Source organism: Punica granatum, chromosome 7 (genome assembly GCF_007655135.1).
Source record: "Punica granatum isolate Tunisia-2019 chromosome 7, ASM765513v2, whole genome shotgun sequence".
NCBI lineage: Eukaryota > Viridiplantae > Streptophyta > Magnoliopsida > Myrtales > Lythraceae > Punica > Punica granatum.
In genome coordinates, this window is record NC_045133.1 from 17,997,532 (window position 1) to 18,020,628 (window position 23,097).

Genomic DNA, 23,097 nt, shown 5'->3' on the forward strand with positions numbered 1-23,097 from the left:
TATAATTTATCTCGTCTGCGGCTGTATTTGGCCAAATTAAGTTACTTCTTAACATGGAATTTCTGATCAAAATGGACCTTTTCTCTGAGTTTCAATCGGTGATTTATTATAATGTTTGGGGATAAATAAATAGGATAGTAGCAGATAACCAAAAAAATCAAACTAATATAATATTTTATTTGCTTAATATTAGCACATAAATTATTTGTTACACTGAGATATCTTAATGATATCTCTTTGTTATCCTATCGAGCTTTGATATGCGTAAGCAGTATACCTTTAATTATCAAAGAGTGCACGTAACCTTTATCCTAATCACTTATGATTAATAATTAGTACATAGTAGATGTCATCCAAGACATTTTCACCGAAGTTTTGATTAGGGGCGTTCAATGTTGGCTTATAGATATTTCGCTTCCTAAGTCCCCACCACTGATTTGCATCTCAAGAAGGATATATTTGGATCCAATCAACGTTGACGTTGGCGCCATGGTATAGAATATTCCCATTATCCTTATCCTAGTATTCTATCTCGACAAACCATGAAGTTTCCTTATACTCAGCAATTTTTTGAGATAAAATACTTCATGAATTTAATTCGACATTTATTCGAGAAAATTGAATTGAACTATATGATTGTTATTGGCAATGAAAATATTCACGGATGTATATTATAAAATGTAAAAGTCAACTCGCGCATTATTCGTGATTCAACGAGTCAAGTGCGATCCTTTGTAAGCCTTACACGCTGATGGACATAATGCTTAACGGTCGGTTAGGTCCCGCACAATTGTCCGAACAAGTGCTTCAAGTGGCAACCACCATATTGTATTTACATGGCATAACTCTAGAAAGGGACAAATACATGGACACCCAACCCAATCAAGTTCTTGCATAAGCGTGCCTCGGCTTATACTATATTATATGTATATATTGATTGATTATCGTATTACCATAATACACACACAAGAGAGCATACCATTGTGTGGCTCTTATATATATATATATATGTGTGCGCGCGCGCGGACGTAAACTATCATAGCTCATTGAGTAACTAAGCTTTAATAACAGTTTTGACTTTTGAGACAATATATCTAATAATGGCTGTGTGCGTATTGAGTTCAGTACACGTACTTATACTAATACTTAGCCTATAAGCCTGCACGTTGCGTGGATTTTGTCTTAAACATTCTCAAGAAGTTTCTCGATTTATAACTCATTATATACTTGTTAATTCTAATTTTGTTTATTATTTTTTTATTCAAGTTATAAATTAATAATAATACTCCATATCTAGATTCAGAAGTTAGTATTAAATTTGAGAACAATTTTTTCAAAATTTTACCTAAAACTAAAGCTACTTCCAATAATTGGATTTCAATCTAAATTTTTGGAAAATTCTCCTTCTTCTTATTTTGTAACATCTTAATTTTAAAATCTTCTTTTCATATATATATGTATATATATATTTATTTATTTATCATCATGGTCAATTACATTATATCTCGAGAGAGAGGAATATCTAAACAGAAAAATATTAATTCTCTTTAATAATTATTTTTGTACCAGCAATTGTCCCATGTGACCAATTCATTTGCATACTCGAGAGATGATAATGATGATGATGATGATAATAAAATTATTTTCATCCTAACAATTATCGCATTCGGCCACTTATTATTATTATTACATCGTATGCTCGAGAGAAAATTTTCTTTTGTGAACAATTATCCCATATGGCCACTTATTATTATTATTACATTGTATGCTCGAGAGATTTTTTTGTTTGGGTCGCAGCAATTATCCCACGAGACAATGGGCCTATATCCTTTCATTAACAGTAATAATTGTCTCATTTTTCCGTTATTATCACATGTGATAATGGCCTCATTTTTAATAATAATAATAAGTGTGGAAATGCATTAAATGTTGAATCCTAAGAGTAGTTTAACGTGAAGCCTCCATTTGTAGATTTTGTCCAAATGACAAAGCATGGTGATTGCTTCGATAATTATATATTATATATAGATACTAATACTAATAGTAACATATACAAAGGTCGGAGGTGAAAGATTTTTTCTCACTTTCGTATTTTCTATTTTACCCTTTTAGCTAGTAATTGCGTTCATCATCTAGAGCGACTCTTCCAACCGTGTGCGTGTGTAATACGTAATTTGGGTGCGGTAGTTTCCCCCACTTTCCCGGCAAGGATTGTTAATCCCTCCCACAGGTTATGTGCACTGGCATGGCATGCTCTCTCTCTCTCTCAAATTCAAGCGGAGACTCTGATTTCCTCAGGGGATGGAACGAAAGCCATTCTTAGCTGCAATTGGCAAGTGAAACACTTCGGGACTTAGCACACACACTTATTCATTTCATTCTGTTTGAAATTATGAACGAAAGGATTTGGAGAGGGGAGATTCCAGCACAGCGTTGTTTATCTCTCTGAATCCCTCTATTTGAATAGATTAATCGCGTGTAATTTTAATCGAAAACAAATATATACGATTTTAGTCGGTTTAGAGAACTCAGAGATATATATATAAGCATAGAGAAATTTATGCAAAATGGGCTTTATGTGAAACGCTTATGATCAAAACTGTATATATATCAGACTCTTTCTTTGCAAAGCATTTCTCACGTAATGTTCGCGAAAAAAAAAATTGCAGAAAACGTAGTTGTTGACATTATCAACCTAATTCAATAAACAGGAAATAAAATCGCAGAAAACATAGGTGTTGACATTATCGACCTAATTCAATGGACGCCCTGCCGGTGGATGCAGGAGGAAATCGAAGTATGGGCCATGTTCAACTCCGATCGCTTGCACACCAGAGAGAGAGCTTCAAATTCTAAACAGGACGTAATCATCACTCAATAAAATGCCCCTACATGATTATTCGGAAATAAAATCAATAGACACCATTGCACACGAGAGAGAAATTAAGCTCTAAATTCTAATCGAAGTAATCACTCAAATTGTTCAGTCTCTCTCTCTCTCTCTCTTCTCTCTCTCTCTATATATATATATATATATATCACCGGCGAGGAGTCCCCCATACCTCAACAAAGTCCGGATCATAATGCAAGGCAAAAAGGCGATCTCCACCAATCGAAACATCACATATCAGATCACCACTTGCCTCAATCTTTGATGTAAGGACCCAGTCGGAACCAGAGAGTACGCAACCGTTGCTCCTCGTGCGTGCGTACAGTTGCCCCTCATGACAATGGATCGATTCAGGGGTATTATTGTTTCTCGGGCCAACCGAATTCTTCAACTTCCAATCAACATGCCATCCTGAGGCCAGAGCCTTCCGGTAATCCACTATGGACACATTCATGTACATATCCATCAAGCAAACATTGTTACTGGTCTCATTAGCTGCCGCATCTACGAGCCAGTTAGATGCGACCTGCTGTCTTTCAAAGTATCGCATTGGAAAGTAAATTTCTTCTCCCTAGGATCTAGAGTACAAAACCTTATGTACCCTAATTTGTCGATGAGGACTCCGAACAAGCAGTTCAACCAGCATAACCATTGCAGCTTTCTTAGGACTTCGAGCTCCGAATAAATAGCACGTTTAAGCATGCCCGTTATTGGGTCCCAAACTCCTATTCCGGCAGACTTTCCAGTGTCTTTAGATGTACCGCTTGAGAATACCTCGTTGTTCCAGTTTATATACAGAGCCTTGTGAAAAAAAGGCCAACAAGGCTGAAGATTCTCTGAAGATAACCAGTGGATTAAATTCCCCAGTTACCGAGTTGAACTGTCCAATGTTCGTGGATTTAGATATCATGAAATTCCGTGAATCACACCAAAGAATATCATAAACGCGGTTGTCCTGGTCGAGGCATATCGGAGGATACTCCACCATAGTCCAGTCATTGTATGTATTGCACCTTGTGGCCATGGGCAATGCAGAAGGCCCCGGTCGGGCTAGCCCCCAGTCAATCTTCATGGCTATTAAGTTGGCGATGTACTCAACTGGCAGATGACCGGAAAAGTTGTTGTCAGAGAGGTCCAAAATACGTAACTTTGGGAAGGGATGAGTAGTTCTCTTGGAACTATCCACCGGACCATGGAACCTATTGGATCTCAGGATAAGAACTTGCAGATGTGGGAGGGTATCCAACAAGTAAGGGAAGTGGCCGCCTAACTCATTTTTGCCAAGATCCAAAACTTTCAAATTCTTGCAACGTGTCAAAGATCGTGGCAATGTCCCTCCGAGTCGATTTTGACCTAAGCGGATTGTCCTGACCAAGTTGTTTCCAGAGAAAATTATCTCTGAAATCTGACCAACAAATTGATTTGATTGTAGATCCAATACATATGGGGAGGCACTAAAGTTCATCAAACAATGATGAATGGTGCCGGTCAAGCTGTTATTGGACAGGTTGATGATCTCTAGCTCAGTGGCGTTGCAGAACTAATAAGGAATGTCTCCACTGAACTCTCTTTTTGAAACAGAATAGTAACGAATGGATGGTGATGGAACCGGAAGAGGTCCTTCAAAACTGTTATTGGCCAAGTAAAAAAAAAAAAAAGTTGAATTCAGAGGGAAATTTATTGGAAACCGTTCAAAAAACTCATTGTTGGAGAGACTCAAGTATGAAATTTGCGGAGGGAGGGGAATTTCAATGGCTTCATGAAACCCGTTAGACTATAAATCTATAGTATGCAACCAATAGACAACATTTAGCCAGAGCGGGAGTGTATCAGATATTGCATTGTGATTGACACGTAAACTCTCCAAACTCGTATAGTTTGCTAGAGATTGTGCCACTGGACCTTGTAACAGATTGTAGCTCAAATCCAAGGTGGAGAGGAGGCTTAAGTTTCCCATTTGGCAGACTGAAGATGGGATCTCGCCAGTCAAATTGTTATTTGACCGTCATAATCTCGCCTGTTTTTATTCACTCACTCTCTCTCTCTGTCTCTACTTTGGGTTATTGATCATCAAGAGTCTCTCTACTCTGAGAAGAAGTTTAGTTGATCCTGGTTTTCGACCATGTTTAGAGGATGTATGATGGACAAGTGTTTTGAGAGGATGTGAATTAGTGCATATGAGAGGATATAATCGAGTGCATATGAGATTGAAAGCATTTTATAAAGAGGATGGATTGAAATGGCTATTTTTCAAAGGCTAGTTTTCAACAGCTATTTGGTAACGGCTATTTTCTAACATCTAGTTTTTAAAATTTAGATTAATTAATTAATCTTTCATAAGACATGATATGCCGAAATTTAAATTTCATTACGTTAAGATTAGAAACATAAATTACAAGTTCATAGATAAAGTTGAAACATAAAATTACTAGTGCATTGCGAAAGTTGAAACATGAAATTACAAGTACTTTGTTAGAACTGTTGCGAGCATCTTCTCATGAAAGACAAGCATTTTCAGTGAATATCCAATTGTGTTTGTTTGAAGGATTTGCAGGGTCCATTCCTTTTCCTTTTGTTGCTCCAACCTTTTGTTCACCGCAATTGCCTCCTTCCTGAGCTCGAACTCGTTTTCCTTTGTTATCAAGCTTTCCTTACGCATTTGGATGTGACTGTTTCCACTACCTCATCCGGATCGGGAGCTTTTCCTTTTGATTTTGATCTGTTCTCTCTCTTCCCTGCTTCCCCGCCTTGTGGATGAACTAGAGGGTACACATCTGCACCTCCGACCGTACTAGCATTATGAATACCTTTCCGTTTCGGTTCCCTACGTAGTATATTCCAAGTCAACTCATTGTGAATTTTATCTTGTGCTTTTTCTGATATAGTGAATATGCCACCTGGTCTTGATTCGATTTACTTGGATTGTCACCACTCGACATCGAGCCTTAACTTAATCTCGGATATGGACAATCAATTAAAATTTGTGAAAGCGTGCAAAACCTTTTGGATATAATAGATTATTTTATTCAAATCTTATATTAAAAGGAAAATACTTTACACAATATCCTTAATCAGAGCAACTATACTTTACATATATTCATAATATTAACTACATAAATTGTTGTTGTCAGACAAATAAAGCACAAACCCAAATTCACTATGCATATGGACCCCACAACCTCCTTTATAAAAGTTATCCACAAAACTCGATATCAAATTCTCGAACTTTTTATTGATCTGAAATGTTTAAAATTAAGGGTTGAACTTAATGCTCTAATCGAAGCACTAATATCAAGACCAAGCAAGTGACATAAAATATACTACAATCACACTCAATAAACCATGAAACAGAAGTAAGATCAATAAATTTTCATTTCATAACCTTCACAATATTAATTCAAAAGCAATATCAATTATAGCAATTCAGATTCATAAACAATCACTAGTACCATTCAATCCCATCGATATACACAGATGGGAAGCAATCATCAACTGACCAGTGATTCAATCATTCCTTCCGAGGCACACTTTATATATTTCTTCCATGGGGGCACTTCATTCATCCCTTCCGGAGAATTCACCTCTCATAGGAGGCGTATTTAGACACGTGTGTGTATATATATATGTGTGTGTGTTTTTGTGTGGACGCATCAGTCACAACTTGCATCTACTTGCAATGGAATGTCTTTCTTAAAGCTATTCAAATGGAACAATTTATCATATCATATGCACCAGCATGTATCATGACTGACCTCACACCAAACTCCATCACACGTGCTGGCTTTCCCCCTCTCTTGTTGTTTTCTTCTCGAATTGTTCTCCCTCCCTCCCTCCCTCCCTCCCTCCCTCGCCCTCTATTCCTTCTTCATCCCCCCAGCAAATAAAACAAAAAAAGAAAAAAGAAATAAATAAATGGAATGAATAACATGGCGGTCAGAAGGATGGGCTCAAGTCAAGGGAAAATTTTTGGAGCCACGCGGACCCCTTGCCATCATTTGACTTACTGTCTTCTATATAAATTTCTTTCTATTCTCTTCTTTTGTTATTTATTATTATTATTATTATTATTATTATTATTATTATTTTGTTTATTAATGCACCAGCAACGGAAAAGTATTATATTATATCATCAAATTTGAGTTTTTGACAAAGGATTGAGTTTACATGCTGAATTTATACTTGATGATCTCTATTGATGCGATTGTTTGGGTGAAAGATAAATATATGCGAAGGTTGAGTTTCGTTAATTTACTTCGAGCTAAAAGAAATCAGATGAGGTGTGGGTTATACTTGATAGTCTCAATTGACGTGTCTATTTGAGTGAAAGTTTGATCTTTGAGGGTTGAGTTGTGTTTGGAAATGGATTGCTTGGCAAAGACAATCGTGTTGCTGAGATGAAGTGGGTACATATATGGTTGTGTTTGACTTATATTTGTAATGATTTGGTTAATTGAAAGTTGAGTGTTCTTAGTCACGATTCAGAAATGCAAGAGAGCTGATATGTAAATGCACTTGTATGCTTGTTTAAGGTTTCAAAGAGTTGCTTTGGCCTGTGTTTGATCTGTATAAGGTCAGTCATGATCCATGCTGGTACATATGATATGATAAATTGTTCCATTTGAATAGCTTTGAGAAAGACATTCCATTGCAGGTAGATGCCATTGCTGGCCTGTTCATCTAACTCGTCTCCTTTAAGAAGGAAGGATCAAATTGTTGGTTTACTAAATTTTAATTTTTTGTCCTATCCGCCCTGTCCCAAACATTTTAAGAGTCTACAACTTGAATTACTAAAATAAAATCAAGAGTTAAGAGGAAGTAAAATAAAAAGGGGGAATTATTTTTAAGTTGCCGAAGAAGGACAAAATAAATAAGTAAAAAGGCTTCTCTCTTTTGTTTTTTATTCATTAAAAATTGAATAAAAAGTAAAAGAGGGTGTAACACAGTGGTGCATATTTAATTCATGAGGACGTTTTCAGATAAGAAATGGTGGGTTCTCAATAGATGCAGTACTCTTCAAAGGCATCTCAAGTGATTATGAAAGAATGAATGTTCGGTATTCGAACGAACTCTGACCGTAGACTTGTAGAGATGGATTACCATGGAGTCAAATTAGCTTTTCTTAGAGGTAAGGTGGAATCGACTGACTGCTAATAAAATTCTCTATATCCTTACGAACATACCGCTGTATACTTAGCTGGAAAAAGAAAAGAAACTTTTTGGATATCGTTGTACGTCCTTTCTAAAACTGAGATTGATCAACCATAAATAATCTTTCTTTATTTTTATCCTTGTTGAACATAGCATTGTATAAAGAGGTTTTTGCATGAATTACAGATCATTTTGATCCAGAAAATTCAGACTTATCTGTGGAATGCGAGAAATTCTTCTGTCATGTGACCTCTCGAGTTTAATGATGGTGCAGAAGAATGCAGTAACAGAGGCAGGGCAGGGTAGGAGCTTGTGGTGATGCTGAAGTGCAGATAGATACTGTGAACAAATTTATGACTTATGGAATTCATAGGACGATGTGGCACCGAACTTGTAGTCATTGGTGTCAATTTGTCGAGCTGTTTATTAGTGGCCTCAATTCTTTTTCAGTGGTCAGGAAGCAACGATTTCGGCCATAAATAACATGGGCAGAAATGTCGGAGTCTTTGTTCTGTTGATATATTAAGGATCCTTCAGTTTCGTAGATTTAGTTCCGCAGATTCATCTCTGCCTTGAACAGAAAAATGATTGGTGATAAGTGTGTCCCACTTTGTTTAATAACTCGAAAGACTCGGATTAGATGGCTTTAATTTCGATTAGATTCTTCAATATATTTATCGAGACAAAAAGGATATTCCATATTATGATTAAGATTCAGCTGAGAAGGCACATTGGTATTGCCATTCCACTTCAAACCCAAAATAAGAACAAAAGTAAAAATGCTTATGGAATAGAGTTGTTTAGCTTTCTTCTTCACACCGATAAATTGCCACTCCTCTCGATGGAGCCTCCACGTACCATTTTTTGCCTGGTCTCCCATCTCATTGGCCTATGGTGCTCCTCCTGATTATTTTGTCTTTTACAGTTAGAAAATTAACTTGAACAGAAATCGTGCATTTTTATGGCCATTTATATATAAATGGGAAATCTGCCATGAAAGGTACCTGAGAAGATTTCTCGGAGCCGCATTTCTGTTCAGCCTGTTTGTTTTCCTATGCCTTTTCCTCTCAGCCATTCTCACCAACCATCTGGGTCTCCCGGTTTCCAGCATAGTATATCCTACGGATATCCCGAGGATGAGTCCGCATCCGCAGCCCATTGCCACTGCCCTCCATTCAATCCATTGCCCTTCTTCTTCTTCAGGGAAGTTGAATGCGGTGGTGACTGCTCCAAAGTGTCACATGGATTTGACAATGGAGGACCGCACAAGCCAGGATTCCCGTCGAAGGAGTGGTTGAATGTATCCATTTGCGGGCCATGAGGAATCGGTCCCACGAGCTGGTTATACGAGAGATTCAAGGTGGTGAGGTACGTAAGATTCGCCAATCCTCTGGGGATCTCCCCATTGAGCTTGTTCGAGGATAGGTCCAGCCACTCAAGATTAGTAAGATTCTCCACAGAAGGAGGGATCCTGCCAGCCAGATTGTTATGAGAAATGTTGAGTCCCTTGAGTGCCTTCAGATCTCTGATTGCTTCTGGGATCTCTCCTTCGAAGAAGTTCCTTGACAGGTCGATGGTTGTGAACACGGTCATAATTTTCACCAGCACCAACTCCGTCCCTTTCATGACCACTGAGATCGTATCTTCATAGTAGTCCTGACCCATATAATGTAAACCACATTTCTCTTCATTCTTCATAGCTATTAAGTTGGCAATGTACTCAGCTGGCAGTCGACCGGAGAAGCTGTTGTCAGAGAGGTCCAAAATGCGTAACTTTGGGAAGGGATGACTAGTTCTCTTGGAACTATCCACAGGACCACGAAACATGTTGGACCTCAGGATAAGAACTTGCAGATAAGGAAGGGTATCCAAATAGTAAGGGAAGTGGCCCTCTAACTCATTTTCACCGAGATCCAAAACTTCCAAATTCTTGCAACTTGTCAAAGATCGTGGCAACATCCCTCCGAGTTGATTTTGACCTAAGCGGATTGTCCTGACCCAATTGTTTCCTGGGGAAATTATCTCTGGTATCTGACCTACAAATTGATTTCCTTGTAGATCCAATACAGATAGGGAGTCAATAAAGTTCATCAAACAGTGAGGAATGGTGCCAGTCAAGCAGTTATTGGACAGGTTGATAATCTCTAGCTGAGTGGCGCTGCAGAGCTGATAAGGAATGTCTCCATTGAACTCATTTTTTGAAATGGAATAGTAACGAATGGATGGTGATGGAATCGGGAGAGGTCCTTTAAAACTATTATTGGCTAAGTCAATAAAATAAACAGTTGAATTCAAGAGGAAATTTATTGGCAACTGTCCAGAAAGCTCATTGTTGGATAGGCTCAAGTATGAAATTTGCGGAGGGAGGGGAATTTCAATGGCTCTATGAAACCTGTTGGACTGTAAATCTAGAGTCTCCAACCCGTAGAAAGCATTTAGCCAGCGCGGGAATGTATCAATTATTGCATTGTGACTGACATTTAAACTCTGCAAGCTTGTACAGTTTGCTAGAGATTGTGGCAATGGACCTTGTAATAGATTGTAGCTCAAATCCAATTGGAAGAGGCGGCTTAAATTTCCCATCTGGCAGACTGAAGATGGGATCTCTCCAGTCAAACTGTTATTTGAGGCATAGAGGCTATTTAAATTACCCAAACATCCCGGAATGGTGCCGCTGAGTCTGTTGTTTGAGAGTACAAGTTCTTCTAGTGATTTGGCTTGGCAAATTGAGGAGGGGATCGCTCCAGAGAAATTGTTGCTTGAGGCATCGAACAACAAGAGACTTTTTAAATCACCCAAACATCTCGGAATGGTGCCGTTGAATCTGTTGTTTGAGAGTACAAGTTCTTCTAGCGAACTGGCTTGGCAGATTGAAGATGGGATCTCTCCAGAGAAATTGTTGCTTGAGGCATCGAACGACGAGAGACTTTTTAAATCACCTAAACATCTCGGAATGGTGCCACTGAGTTTGTTGATTGAGAGATCAAGATGATTTAGTGATTTGGCTCGGCAGATTGAAGATGGGATCTCTCCAGAGAAATTGTTGCTTGAGGCATAGAAGTTCACCATCGAAGGAGGAAGGTCAGGTAGAGGACCATTAAAATTGTTGTATGCGAAGTCCAAGTATGTCAATGTGTCCCTCCCTACTCTCCAAAACCATTCAGGAATCCCTCCACTGATCATGTTATACCCGAGGTCCAAGTGGGTGAGGTGGACAAGGTTTCCAAATGTCAGTGGGATCGAACCGGTAAATTGGGCAAAACGGAGGTCCAAAATGGTCATGGATGTCAGATTCCCCACTGAAGCAGGAATTGACCCACTGAACTCTGTCGATGATAGGTTTAAGGAGACGAGCGGACTAGTCCAGTTTTTTGTCTGGGGTAGAGTGCCCGTGAGATAATAATTATCAGAAAGAGAGAGACTGCGGAGGTTTGGGAGATGGAAGATGTCAATCGGAACTATCCCTCTCAGATTGCAGCCAGAAAGGCTCAAGATGTCAAACCGGAAGAAGAGAAGTTCGCTAGAGACATAGGAGAAACTCTAGACATGTCGATACCATCAAGATTAAGTTCTCTCAACTGTGTGAGATTATGTGTGAACCATCTGAAACTACGGTTATCTAATTCTTTGGTTAGGTCAAAGATGCCCGAGAGATCGAGTGTAATTAGGCGGGAGAGGTGAGAAATTTCTAGTGGAATGGGCCCGGAGAAGTAAGAATGAGAGAGATTCAGATGAGCCATTCTGGTAAAGATACCGAACCTTGGTAAAATTCCTTGTGAGCCATAGAAATCGTTACCAGCGAGGTTGAGCCGCCGAAGACTGGGGAGCAAAAAGAGGGTGCTGTTGGAATGGAGGGTACCTTTGAGCTGACTGCAACTGAGATCGAGCCCAATCACTCTATGTGCCACTGGGTGGCAAGTGACTCCAGCCCACGAGCAGCAATCAGAGCCACTCTTCCACGAGGCTGTCTTTGGATATGAAGTCGTAATGGGCCCATAGTCGTCGCAGTACTCATATGAGGCATCTCCTGTGACAGTGAATGAACTGCTGAACTGCAGCAGAGCATCGCATTCATTGATATGGCTTAGAATATGTTGGGATGATGTGGTGAGAACAACAGCAGCAGAAGATGCAAGATGGCGTGAGATGATCAGGAAAGAGAGAAGGAAGAAGAAGAGGAAGGGGAAGACCCAAATATCTCGCATGGTCTCGTCTTGGAGGTAATGCTTACTGACCCATGATGAAATTTTCTCGTTAAGCATACTCGTGCTAGATTTTAAGCAAGAATCTTAGGAAGACGTCTAATTCCACGCAACTCCCGTATCTAACGGGGGCCGTGACGACAACATCTTCTAGAAAAATTACACATCAAGCAATGAAAAGAAGAAAGAAGTCATCAGGATGGGATAAAGAAAAAAGAAGTGGTATTCCCCCACTTCGAGGCTTCCTTCCCCTTGCAGTGGAAATTAGAAATGGAAAGACTCCCAAGTTTTCTTTCCTCTAAAGTCTATCGTATCTATTATGCGGTAGAAGAAGGTTGCTTTCCATTTGTCCAACATTGCTGCCTTTTACTATTTCATTCCCATTAAGTTTATCTTTTGACCATTCTCACTCCCTATGTTCTAATTGCCTAGTTCCGGGGGGGCTTGTGCATGGCCATCGGATTAAACATCTCTTCCCCATCGAACAGCCATGGAGGACTCCATGGGTCCGACGTCCACGGATGGAGCAACCTCGTCACCTATCCAGCAGCGAGGTGAGCAAGGACAACTGTGTCTTCCCTTCCCTTCCCTTCCCTTCCTAAGATTCTTGCTTAAATATCCATTCGAACATTATTATTACATTAATAAGAAATAATAATGACAGTATAATTGTCTAGTTGAAAATAACTCGTGCCTACATGAAAGATTGTAAATAGCATAAAGTATTATTCTTTTTTCTGATTATAAGGGAGACATATGAGCGTATTATTAGAATGTAAAATACTTATAAAAGGAGGGCACGACTAGTTGGACAACATAAATTAAATATGAAATTTCTGAATTACCAGATAAAGGCGTATACCACTACACTGCACCCTTTTTCTCAACAAAAAAATGGGGGTTAAAAATTCACCAAATTCACTTATGAATTTTTACTTTTATCTGATTTTGAGAATTTTTGGGTAAAAACTCAAAAATGTAAAGAAAAGTAAATGAGAGGAAGGTCTGCAGTGTAATTAATTTATTTTCACAATCATTTTCTTTTACTATTCGATTGTAACTATTAATGAATAAAAGTTAAATAATTGGATGAAACAGGATCTTCTCTAAATGAGGCTGAAAGATGACGTATCAGAGAGAGAGAGAGAGAGAGAGAGAGAGAGAGAGAGAGAGAGAGAGAGAGAGAGAGAGAGAGAGAGAGAGAGAGAGATAGAGAGATAGAGAGAGAGAGAGAGATCTCTAGAGATCTCGAGATCTCTATCTCTCGAGAGAGTTCGCTTCTCTTTCCTTATTATGGACCATGTAATTGAGGGGATGATTAAAGAAGTGAAGTGCGTTTTCTAAGGAGTCAGGTATGATTTTGGTCCCTGAAAGATACCAGTGCTAAGGGTTTGCTCTCTCAAAAATTTTTGCCACGGTTTTAGTCCCTCAATCACCATTTCGTCAGATGTTTTAGTCCTGCCGTCTTCTTGGGCGTGCCAACCGTGACGGAAATCTCACGTGGCGACTGAGCTGGACCTAACTCCGTTAACCACCCCTTAAATTGCCAAAAACGGCATCGTTGTCTTCCTCGTTGCCTGCTCGCCCTAAACGACGTCGTTTTCCTGTAAGTTGAGTCTCAGAAGAAGAAGAGCAACCGCTGCGGCGGCTTCTCGCACTGTCCCGACCCCTCATGTTGCCGCCATTAGGTCGATGAGGGCTCTACTTGGGCGTCCTTCTTCTGATGCCTCTGATCAGCTCCGCTTCTCTTCCTCGTCTGCTTCTTCTTATTATTCGAATGAGATTTCTTTAGATTCTGCGAGGATTCTGGATGAAAGACTTGGTGTTCGCGATGACAGATTGCTATTGCAAGATGAACATGAGGGTAGAGAAAATGATAGCTTCAGCGATTTTCATTATGCTTCGGGAGATGGTTTCAGCATCAGAGAATTGCCTCCCAGTGTGGATACACAAGCTGAATCTCGTGAACTCGAGGAGAAGGAGTAGGAGAAGGATATGAGTTCACCACCACTTGCCCTTGAAGATTTGGCTGCTGCTGCCAGGACCAGTACCTCTTCAACCCATGCTGAGGATTCTGGCAAATTTGACACTTTAGTTCTTACTCTAGCTGCTACTGTCTCGCACTCGGAAAAAATGGGTTCGGAGGGGGGGAGGAGGAGGAGGAGAACGACGTCGTTTAGGCGAGCAGGTAACGAGGAAGACAACAACGCCGTTTTCGCAATTTAAGGGGTGGTTAACGAAGTTAGGTCCAGCTCAGCCGCCACGTGAGATTTCCGTCACGGATGGCACACGCAAGAAGACGGAATGACTAAAACATCTGACAGAATGGTGATTGAGAAACTAAAACCGTGGCAAAAATTTTTGAGGGACTAAAACCTTAGCACTAGTATTTTTCAGGAACCAAAACCATACCCGACTCTTTTCTAAATTTGAAGAACTTGATGATGCTATCTCTCCATTTAATATTTTCTTTTACTTTCCTCCAATATAGTCAAAGATATTATGGACTATCAAACCACATAAAAATTAATCAACATAGTACACCAGGTCTTGCCTATATATTGTGATGTATAAATACTATGAGATGTTTACGTACCCACTATACTCCTAGTATTTATATGACTAAAACTACCAGTTCATAAATTTAAATTTATGATATCAGTTTAAGTTAAAATAAAATAAAAAAGATCTAACATAATAAACCAAAACTAATATTTTTCAAAATTATCTAATAGATAAACTTTGAATAAAAAAGAAAAAAGAAAATGAGTGGGTCAATGTAAAGCATTGGACAAGTTAGAGAAAAGAGAGAAATAGGGAAAGAAAGGGAGAATGTGAAAGTGGTGGGGGAGAAAATACGACAGTTAATTATGCACAATTACAAGTATCCTTAACCTAATGGTAGTTATTAATTTGGAATATTTTGCTAAGGATATTTTGGGGAATTCAAAGTTATACCACTGTATCATTCTCCAATTTTTTTTTGCTGGATAAAAAAAAAATTGGAGGAACTAATTATGAACCATACTTTTTTTCAATTTGTGTCAACTAATTATTAGAATTAGAATTTCATGAAGATTATTTAAATTGATACTTGACAACTTAAAAGAATATGATCTGACTATGAAAACATTGAAAAGCATTACTATATGAGAAAAATTATATAAATCTATTATTTGAAAAAATACGAATTTACTACTTCATGTATTTCTATAAAAATAATCATCAATGAAAACAAAAGAGATTCAAATAATATAAACTTCAAAATTTTAAACGTATTTTTATTAATTAAGTTAGGTAACCTTTTTTTCCCTCACGAGAATCATTTTGTTTGAATAGGAAATTTGATTCTTTTCATTTTTTTGGCACCGATATATAGAAATAAGTAATGGAAAACTAAAGAAGCGAGATTCCAGATTTCTTGGGTACCCATTATCATTTTTTCTTATATTGTGTACAGTGTTTAGAAACATTTTTTTTCTTTTTTTCGGCGTGTGCCCAGTATCTGAAAGTCTATAGGGCCTCAACTAAGCCAACTTGAACTAGGTTGGCCCACTAAGATGTAAAATTCTTCTAGTATGAGTCCTTTTTTCTCTTAAATAATTTTAAGAGTGGATATTTTAGAGAAAAGATGGAAATAGTTTTGTGTCTATTGATTTTTTCGGTGGAATTTTGTGTCTACTGATTAAGAAATTAATAAATGAGAATTTAGAGAGTGATCTAAGGGTTCCACCCAAATTAGTTAAAAGGTAATTAATTTGGTATAGGGGTAATTTTGGCAAGATGAACAGCAAATGCGGTGGATTAGCTATAGAGAGTGGAAATAGCCCTAGTAAGGGTAAAGTGCATATAAAATCATGGGATTTATCCATTTTCCTAGATAAACTAAACATTTCAAATTTGAAAAATAAAATCATGTGTTTTCATTTTTTCCCAAGCCAAACCAACTTGTTATTTTTTAAATTAAGTTGTATTCAAAGCTTTAAAAAAAAGATTGAATCAAGGTTAAATCCAGATTGTACTTAAATTATTTGGTGGCTCCATAGCTGACGTTAATTATTTTGTCATCTCTTTGGCACGTGAATGATCAAAAAGGTGTCATGCTTGCCCCCGTTCTCTTCACTGCTTATTGTGCTGATCAGAGAGATAATTGACTAAGTTGTTTGATAGGAGAAACAGGCCACAATAAAAGAGCTAAAGAGGACAGATAAGATTGTCAATACAAGAATTAGGGCGAGAGACAATGCAAATATGCTTTCCATGGTGGCGATGTAAAAGATCCATAGCAACATAAATCATCATATTGATCATTGAAAAAAAATGAAGTAAAGGTCGACTTGGTGTTTGTTTTAAAAAAATTAGAAAATTTAAGGCCACATGATTGCTTGGTGTGCTCTTAGTTATGCCCTCCTCATGAAAAAGAACCAGAGCAATGCAATCATCAAACTGATCACGAAACAATAGAAATAAATGTCGACTTGGTGTTTCCCAAATAAATTTTTTTTTGGGAATATTTTCTTAACTTTAAATTTTTAAATATATTTAATGGTAAGATCCCAATAAGCAAAATGTCTTTCTAATTTTCTGATAAGGAACGGTTAGTTATATAATAAATCAAAAATTTTTAAAATTTCAGAATATAATGAATACTTTTTAATAAATATGTATATATCAGAGTATTTTTATATAATTTCTTGAGAACATTTTATAATCTACATAAAATTTAATAATCTTTACGTTTTATAAGAGGAAAAATTGTATCTAATCACATCAGTATAAATTAAAATGAATATAAATTAGTATATATTTATATATAATAGGAACATATTCAATAAATATAAATTTTTCTAATAATATATGATTGTGTGGGCAATCTTTAATATTGGTGAAACTCAGTTATTATCAGTGATATATATATATATATATATATATACATATCTAATAAAACATATTTTTATTTATTGTAAATTACAATGTACAAACATTTAAAACATGCATATAACATATATCAAAATAGACAACAAGGAAAAATAAATCATGTTCTAGACCATGCAATGCACAGGCTCCACACCTAGTATATAGGTAAGCATAGACGTGATGGTCCCTATTTGATAGCCTTAAAATATTTGGATGCCTAGGCCGACCTTTTGTTATTTTTTTCAATTTTTATAATTATTTGAAATTTTGATTTGACAAATATAAATATAATTCTTAAGATGTGATAATCTTCCAAATTTTTTTAATTTAAATTCTTCGTAGAATACAATTCGATAAGATATATCTACGAAAGATTATCAATTTTTTTAAAATTTTATTTTTGCAAAACATTTAATTAATAAAATAAGATAATCTATAAAATATGTGAAAAAAACTTTAATTGTTTTAGATATAACATTATAAAATTCAGGCCAACTAAATATTTTATATTTCATAATTTCTTTTTATATTTCAAATTTTATTCTAAAATTTTAAACTAGTGAGAGTCTTCTGCTCAAAATTTTGTCCAATTTTCTAGTTTTTATAAATAAATCTACTTTTCTTACTTTTAAAACTGTTACAGTGCTATTTAATAATTAAAAATTTTTCATTTTGATTTTGAATAACTATTTCTTGAGAAAATTTGGGTATGTAGAGCTATTTTTATATAAAATTTGGAAAGCTTTTTGAAACATTGGTTACCAAATTTTAAATTCAAAATCTTAATAATATTATGATAGATATGGCATTTACATAATAATTTGTAGGATTCTTTAACTAGGTTTTCATTTTATTAGAAATGTCACCAATCTTATTGTCAGAAAATACTGTTACAATTTGAAAATAATTTCGTTATTTGGGCCAATAAATGTTTAATATACAGACGTGTTAATTTATATTCAAATTTCCTCTAGCATATCTTATAATGTGTTTGGAGAGCTAATAAAAAATAATAATTTCAGAAGTTTGGATGCGATTCTTCATGATCAAGAAATAAAAAGATTCTTTTTACTTATTTTTTCTTTTTAATGAATATAATATCATATTTCTGCCTTGCATATTTTCTTTAATTTAATGAATCAAAAATATTCACGAATTTTTATTTTCATCAAAAAGTCAATCATGCAAGTGTTACAAAACAAATTGACCAACATGGATTATTTTTAAATTATTAATAAATCTCAATTTTATATTTTGTTTGATTATTTTCATAATATTATTTAATAAATCATGAATTATGACTTTTTATATATTTTAAATAGATGTTTTCTGATGAAATATGGCTATTCCCATATATATAATATATATATATATATGTATGTGTTTTAAACTTTTTCATGTTACATGCATAGCATATTTATTATAAAAAAATATACAGTTTTTTATTTTTGAATTTTTAAATAAATATATTATGTACTATTCTGTGCAACTTGAGGGCTTCATGCCTAGTATGTATGTATGTATGTATGTATGTATGTATATACATATATTAAAAAGGAGACATGGTGGATCTAGTCAGCTGGCCTCAAATACCGAGAACACTAAATGGGATTTTCTTATAATTATTTTTTATTTTTAGTTTTTATACTTATTTTTGGAGAAAATGATTTTTAAAAAGATTTCCAAAATATATTTTCTGATAAATTTGAATAAAATACAATATTTTTCTAATTTTCGGATGATATATTATTAGTTACATAACATTTGATGAATTTCCTATTTTTCTAATTTTCTATTTGTTTACTCTTTTATGTTTTTTTTTATTTTTTATTTTTAGAATTTTTTTTATGAGGTGGTGCCCAAGCTATGGTCCATGTGTGGAGAAATTGGTCCATATTAACGTTCATTAAGTCCACGTCAACAAATGGATGGAAACATGTTAATTGAGTTGGATGATAGGCTTTTCTATTTTTGAGACAAAATAAAACTTGGTAATTTTATTACAAAAAAAAGAATGGCCAAAACTGAGAAATTTCGCAAAACTTGAGTTGTTTTATGTAATTTATGCTTTAATAAATCACAAATTTCTAAAATTTTAAAATTGAAACAATATTTTATGATAATATATAGTTGTGTGGGCAATCTTCATTATAGCTTTTTACTTACTTTGTTCATAAAATTCAATTAACATCGACCATATGTATCCAATATGATATTTTTTATTGATTGTAAATTACAATTTACAACAATTTGAAACACACATTTTATACATAATAAAATTGATAAAAGGAAAATGGATTACGTTCAATTCTGTGCAACATACATGTTCTACGACTAGTATATATATAGATGAAAGCAGAGTGTTATGGCTTTGGTTTGATGACATCAAATTGCACTTATCACTCAATGAAATTTTCTCGAACTTTTATATATATTTTTAACAAGTTTTTTGAAAATTTAAAATCATTTCTTTTAATGTTGATGATCTCACAAATTTTGAATCATCGGAAGCCTGAATTAACTTTATTTTGATAAAATGTGGTTCTCTACCTCAACAATTTTTTACTTTTGTCCTGATCAGGTGGTCCAACTGCTTAATAATTTATGATGGAAATCTATCGATGCATGCAACGTCAATAATAGACAACCCATGTACCTAATTAGAAATTTCCACCAAGAACCGTAAGGCCATTGGATGTGGCTTTTTCTTAAATTGATTACTATATGACTTTTCCGTTTACGTTGTCTTTATGGAGGTTTGCTACATCGGGGATTGACTGACCAAGGCAATGAACTTGACTATTCAATATTAAATCTTAATGTTCACGACATGTATCCTTCCTCTACTTGCGAAATTTTAGGGATTTCAAATTTCTTTCACTTTGCTACTACACCGTTATTACAGACAGTTGCATCGAGGTTTCCTTATTGTTTTGCTTCCGCAAATGGATACTGTAAAATGGTTAGTTTCCTCACACTTTAGCACTCTGATATGAAATTATGTTATTCTCGTATCTTCTGTTTTTCCCTTTCCAAATTTTTACTTCCTCTACAAATATCAAATATTGTATCACTTTCAGATGATCCCACTGCTTTAGGATGCATGGAAAATCAGTCTAACGTAAATAGTACGTATACCCAATTAATTCGCATCAATTAGGTGATGACTCAAAGACTAGTTGATTTTTTCGTCTCAAGTGATGATGAATGAATATATATTTTTAGACGTGATGAGAGAAGGCGACTAGATGAATGAACGAACAAACGTTAACAGTAGAGATGAATGAACTAATTAATCAACAATATATTGAAATATATATGAGAGATGATATGATATGAACTTGTCGTGATGGATGGCAATGGAGTCAGTCAACCCCAGTCTTCTCAATTAGACGCTCTTCAAATTAGCATTTCTTTGGGTATGTTTGGTTTACCTGAATAGAATTGATGCATAATAGAATGGATAGAGAACAAAATTGAAATTTTGATGAAATTTGATTTGTTTGGTTGGAGGGAATGACAAAACTGAGAATTGAAATTTTATATTTGGTTGATTGGAATATACAGGGAATCGGACATGTTTTAAAGTCAAAAGACAAGTATATCCTTGGTTTTAAATATTACAATAATATAAAATGAAAAATGAAAAATAAATAAAAAATAAAAAAGCCACTGTTCATCTTCTTTTTCGAAGATGAAAGCAGCCTTCAGCAGGCCGCTTCCTTCCTCCTCCTCCACCGCCGCTTCGCGACAACGTCCCCCCCACCTCTTCCCGCGCCCGCCGGCACTGAAATCCCTTCCTCGAAGTATCCTATAATCGAAGAATCCCTTCCTCTCCATCGCAGCAGAAGGCCCCTCCGCTTCAGCTCCCATTGGCGCGGAGCCTTTTTCACGTCCCAATCGAATCAATCACCTCTGCATCTCTCGGATTCTTTCAAGAAAGGACTGTTCTTTGCTCCTAAACTCATGGAAGGTGTGATGGACTAGACTGATGAAGATACAACCGAGAAGAAGAGAAGATAGAAGAGAGGAAGAAGATTGAAGAGAAGTAGAGAAATTCAGAGGATTTCAAGAAAACAACATTCTTCATTCATGGATAGAGTAGTGATTACATCAGTGATCCTTTATACTAGGAATTACTGACTCACGCTATTCCTGCTTCTCTGTAACTAACTTCTTCAGACTTATGAAATATACCCCTATTCTCATATTTGTTATATTCTCGTCCCTCACTCTTCTTTCTTATAATTTGACCTCGCAATTCTTCTTTTATTGCAATCGACTCCTTTGCCCTCTTTTAACCCGTAACATTCCCCTTCCCTTCAAAACCCTTGCCCTCAAGGTCGAACCACGGGAAGCGCCACTTGAGCTCATCGGCGTACTCCTAGGTCGCCTCTGCTGGGGAAGTGTTAGTCCAGTGTACCAGCACTTGGGCGACCACCTTATTTCCTCTTCTCACCATCCTTCTTTCTATTATTGCAGATGGCTGCATTGTTAGGGCTTCTGAGTCATCAGCCGCTATGGGTAGCTCGGTTGAACAATTAGCGACCCCGATAGCTTTCTTCAATTGCGAGACGTGGAATACGGGATGGATCTGTGCTGAAGCAGGTAACTTTAATTTGTAAGCTACTTTACCGATTTTGTCTACGATTTCGTAAGGGCCAAAAAACCGAGGAGAAAGCTTCTCTGATAGTCGATTAGCTGCTGTATGTTGTCTATATGGTTGTAGCTTTAGGTATATTGAATCTCCAATTGAAAATTCCCTCTCGGTTCTTTTCTTGTCTGCCTGCACCTTCATCCTCTCCTTTGCCCTTTTGAGATGAAACTTGAGGGTTCTGATCATACCTTCTCTGTCAGTCATATATGTGTCAACTGCTGCTACTGTTGAGTCATGAGGGAAATAGGGCATGTTCAAGGGGGGTTGAAACCCGTAGAGTGCTTCAAAGGGTGTCCTCCCTGTAGAATTGTGATAGGTAGTATTATACCACCATTCTGCCAGGGGTATCCATTTAGCCCACATAGATGGCTTATCTCCGGTCATACACCTTAAATAGGTCTCCAGGCACTTGTTGACAGCCTCAGACTGCCCATCGGTCTACGGGTGGTAGGCCGTGGATGCTAGCAGCTCCACCCCTTGTAGTCTGAATAGATCCTGCCAAAACTTGCTCAGAAACACAGGGTCTCGGTCACTTACGATAGTTTCTGGCATCCCGTGTAGTTTAAAGACATTGTCCAAGAAAGCTTGGGCCACTACAAAGGCTGAATAGGGGTGAGAGAGAGACATGAAATGGGCGTATTTGGTGCACCTGTCGACTACCACGAACATTACTTCCTTTCCCATAGACTTAGGGAGACCTTCGATAAAGTCCATGGTAATGTCAGTGAAGACTGACCTGGGCATAGGTAATGGTTGGAGAAGACCAGGGTAAGCGGGGTGTTCTGCCTTGTTTTGTTGGCATATCTGACATTCCCTCACGAATTGCCTGACTTGTCTCCACAGTCCCTTCCAGTACATGAGACTTGCTATTCTCTTAGCAGTTGCTTGAGCCCCAGAATGCCCTCCTATGGGACTTGAGTGGTAAGCTGCAATGATATCCTGTTGTAAGGGAATGTCATTCCCTACTACGAGTCTCCCCTTTCTCCTTAGTTGCCCATCCTGCCATGTGAACTTTGGGTGTGAGTTTGATTCTTCCCTTATAGCTACTATTAGCTGTTGCATCTTGTGGTCCGAGCTCTAACTTTTTTGAATTCTGCTAAAAAAACTTGTAGACACCGTAGATAGTGCCATAGAACAGAGTTCTTGTCCTGATATGCGAGAGAGTGCGTCTGCTGCCACGTTCTCCTTACCCCTTTTATAGCTTATCTCGTAGTCATACCCCAATAACTTGGCCAGCCATGTGTGCTGGAGAGGAGTGTTGAGCCTCTGTTCCAGTAGGTATT

General features: G+C 36.7%; 1 pseudogene; it reads right to left on the bottom strand.

The window, feature by feature from the left end:
• Window positions 1-8,711: 8,711 nt before the first annotated feature.
• LOC116213077 lies at window positions 8,712-12,270 on the bottom strand (annotated as a pseudogene).
• Between the last annotated feature and the right edge of the window lie 10,827 nt (window positions 12,271-23,097).